This window comes from Petaurus breviceps, unplaced genomic scaffold (genome assembly GCF_028583685.1).
Source record: "Petaurus breviceps papuanus isolate PSGF00001 unplaced genomic scaffold, PetGlider_PUasm1.0 490, whole genome shotgun sequence".
In the NCBI taxonomy this organism is placed as follows: Eukaryota; Metazoa; Chordata; class Mammalia; order Diprotodontia; family Petauridae; genus Petaurus; species Petaurus breviceps.
The window spans coordinates 11,897,961-11,901,538 of record NW_027186352.1 but is presented as its reverse complement, the minus strand read 5'-3'; positions in this window follow the sequence as shown (position 1 = coordinate 11,901,538).

Sequence of the window (3,578 nt, the reverse complement as noted above, 5' to 3'; positions counted from 1 at the left end):
CCAGAGTTGAACAGAAAATTTGACAGTCAGATGCAAGAAGCAAGAGACGTGTGAGAAGGTAAACAGAGAAAAGAAACCATAAGGAACTTATCAAAGTTGAACTATTAATATTCCTACATGGAAAAACAATAATTGTAACTTATGAATCTTTTCTCAGTAGTTGAAGGGAATAGAAATATATATATTTCATATTCATATGTGAATGTGTGTATATATGTTTACAGGTATACATAAATAGAAGGCACAGGACCAATTTAACAGGAAGGGATGATACTTAAAAGGTGAAATTAAGAGGTGAGGGAGGAATATAATGAGAGGATATGGGGAGAGACAGAATGGGGTAAACTATCTCATACAGAAGAGGCAAGGGGAAATGGTTACACTGGAGGGGAAGAATAGGAAGGCAAAAGGGAATGGGTCAACCTTATTCCCATTGAATTTGGCTTGAGGAGGGAATGAAATACACACTAAATAGGGTTTCTCACCCTACAGGAGAGTAGGGGGGAAGGGGATGAAAGGGGGGATGATGGAAGGGAGGGCAAGCTCGGGGAAGGGAAGTTGGAAGCACCCACTTTTGAAAAGGGATGGGATCAAAGTAGAGAACAGTAGGAGGGAGGGAAACATAGTCAGTCTTTTACAATATATCTACTATGTTATTGTTTTGCATTAGCCACAAATGTCCATCCTATACTGAACTGCTTATCTTCCCAGTAAGGGTGGGTGACAAGGGAGGAAGGGAATGAATCTGGAATTCAAAGTTTTAAAATCAAATATTCAAACATGTATGTATATGTATACTATTATTAATACTATTTTACATGTAATTGGGAAATAAGATATACAGGCACTGGGGCATAGAGATCCACTGGAAAAGTCGAAAGGGGTATGGGAGAAAATATGGGAGAGAGCAGATTGGAGGAGGGGATATCCTGCAGGACTGCTATTTTTGGGGGGTGGGTAGGGGAAAAATCAGGGAGAAAATTTGTAACTCAAAATCTGGCAGAAATGAATGATGTAAATCATAAGTTAATAAAGCATTTGAAAACTCAAAAAAAAAAAAGAAAAGAAAATGGGAGAAAGCAGGGAAGTCAGAGAGAGGATTTTCCCTCCTATCTAAGGAAAGTTCACAACTAAGAAGTTAAGGATGATAACAGCCCCCATTCCCCCTCCAGGATATTTTCAAAGTGGTTAGTAAATACTCAGGGCTCCCAAAGCAATATGAGAGGACTGACCCCTCACAGGAGGGTTAAGCAAGTGGCCAGATCCTCCAGCAGCTCTGCTGGCCGGTCCCACCCAGCTCCCAAGGGTTGGTGAGGCCCATTCAAGGAGGGGCTCTATGGATGAGCTCTCTCTGGAGCTGGACAAAGACTAGAGCAGGGATAGTCTTTCTGGGCTCCTCTGTGGGGAAGGAAGGGAAAGATGTGCCCAGGGGATGGTGGCTGCCCCAGTTGGGGAGGGGTCTGGATGAGTTGTCAAGTCGACTGTAAATGTTTAGTCTAGAGAATAGAAGACTTAAGGAGGAAATGTGAACCTCCCCTCCAGAGTGTGGTACAGCAGACAGCGCACTCTGGCTCTGCGGTCCAAGGACCCAGTTCAAATCTGATCTCTGACGCATACTGCTTTGGCGTCTTAGACCTGACGCCATCTCACTGAGCCTGGCTTTCCTCATCCTATTAACTCTGATCCTAAAGTGTGTATGGGTCTCTGTGATCACTTCCAGCTCCCATCTCTGATGAGGCCCATTATGGGGATGGAGTCAGAAAAAACATCCTGGATTTGGAATAAAGGACCTGGGTTCAAATTCCAGCTTTGCTCCTGACTCTACGAGAAGCCTTTGTCAGGCCTCCTTCATCTTCGTGCCTTCCCTCGACATTGCCCCAATCTTTCCCATCTGTATCTTGTTTGCTCGCCATCCTTCCCATTACACTGGGAGTCCCTTGAGATCACAGCTCTTTTTGTCATTCTTTGTATCCCTAGTGCTTAGCAGTACATAGTAGGTGCTTAATAAATGCTCAGGTAAGTCACTTCTGGGCTTCAGTCCCCTTCCTTGTAAAGTGAGGAGGCCAGTAAGAAATGACGGCTAGGGGGGGATTCAAGGAAGGCGGGAAAAGATTGTATAAAGCAATAGAGAGCAGAGGAAACAGAAGCAGGAGAAGGATTGCTGTAGGTGGAGTGGTTAGTGATGGGAAGACCTGGGCTGAAGTCCTACTATGTGACATATGCTGTATGACCCTGGCCAAGTCATTGATCTCCTATGAACAGCAGTTTCCTCTGTTCGAGTTGGGGGAAGGGGCATGTGGATGATGTAGGCAAAGAGCTATGGCAAACATCTGCTGCTGTTGGCAGCACTCTCCTAATGCCTGTTGCATCGTATGCCTCTGAATTCCTTGACTTTTATTTTTCTTTATTCATATATTATTTGTATTTTTTTAAATGCTTGTTCCTCATCTTCTATCCATTGGCTCTTCAGAAGGTGTAGACTCTGTTTCCTGCAGGGGGTGAAGCTGGGGGACCTGGCCCGTCAGAATAGTGAAAATCAGGATAGAGATTTAAGGGAGAAAAACACAGTTGCTAAGCATTTCCCATCTGGGGCTTTTGAAGAGGAAGGGAGCCTGTTCTGCACTGATCCAGAAAGTAGAACCAGCATCAAAAATCAGAATCATTAATGGTGGAACTGGAAGAGGTCTTCGAGGTGATCTAGTCCAATCCCCTCATTTTACAAATAGGGAAACTGAGGCTTTGAGCCTCATGGTCATCCAGTCTGTGCTTGAAGACCTCCCACGACATGAAACACACACACACACACACACACACACACACACACACACACAACCTCCCAAAGCAATCTACTCCACTTTGGCATAATAATGACTCATGTTTAGAGAGCACTTTAAGTCTTCCCTTAGCCCTCTTAATGCTAGTGCCTTCCTCCACTGATTACTTCCCATTTATCCTTTATATACTTTTTATGTGTTTTTGCAGAGATACTTGTTTGCACACGTACCCTTGTTTACATGTTGTACCATTAGATTGTGAGTTCCGCAAGGACAGGTACTGTCTTTGGCTTTTCCTTGTATCCCTAGCACTTAGCACAATGTTTAATAAATGCTCATTGGCTGACTGACAGACTGACTGGATTTCCTCACTGAACCCTGTGAGGTAAGTAGTACAAATTTTATTATTCCTATTTTCTGGAAGAGAAAACTGAGACTCAGAGAGGGAAGTGACCTCTCCAAGGTAACATAGCAAGGAAGGAGGCACAATGGGGTCTCAAAACCAGGTCTTTCTTCTGATTCAGTTCCCATCAATTCAATATCGACATATGTAGGGGCAGCCAGGTAGCACAGTGAGTAAGAGCACCGGCCCCAGTGTCGGGATGACCTGGATCAAATCCGGGCTCAGATACTCAGCACCACACCCAGAAACACCTGGCCGTGTCACCTTGAGCAAGTTACTTAACCCCAATTGCTTAAAAAAAAATATGAACATATGTTAAGTGCCTACTATGTGTTTGCACATCAAATGCTCCACAGTGTCTCTCTCTCTCTCTCTCTCTCTCTCTCTCTCTCTCTCTCTCT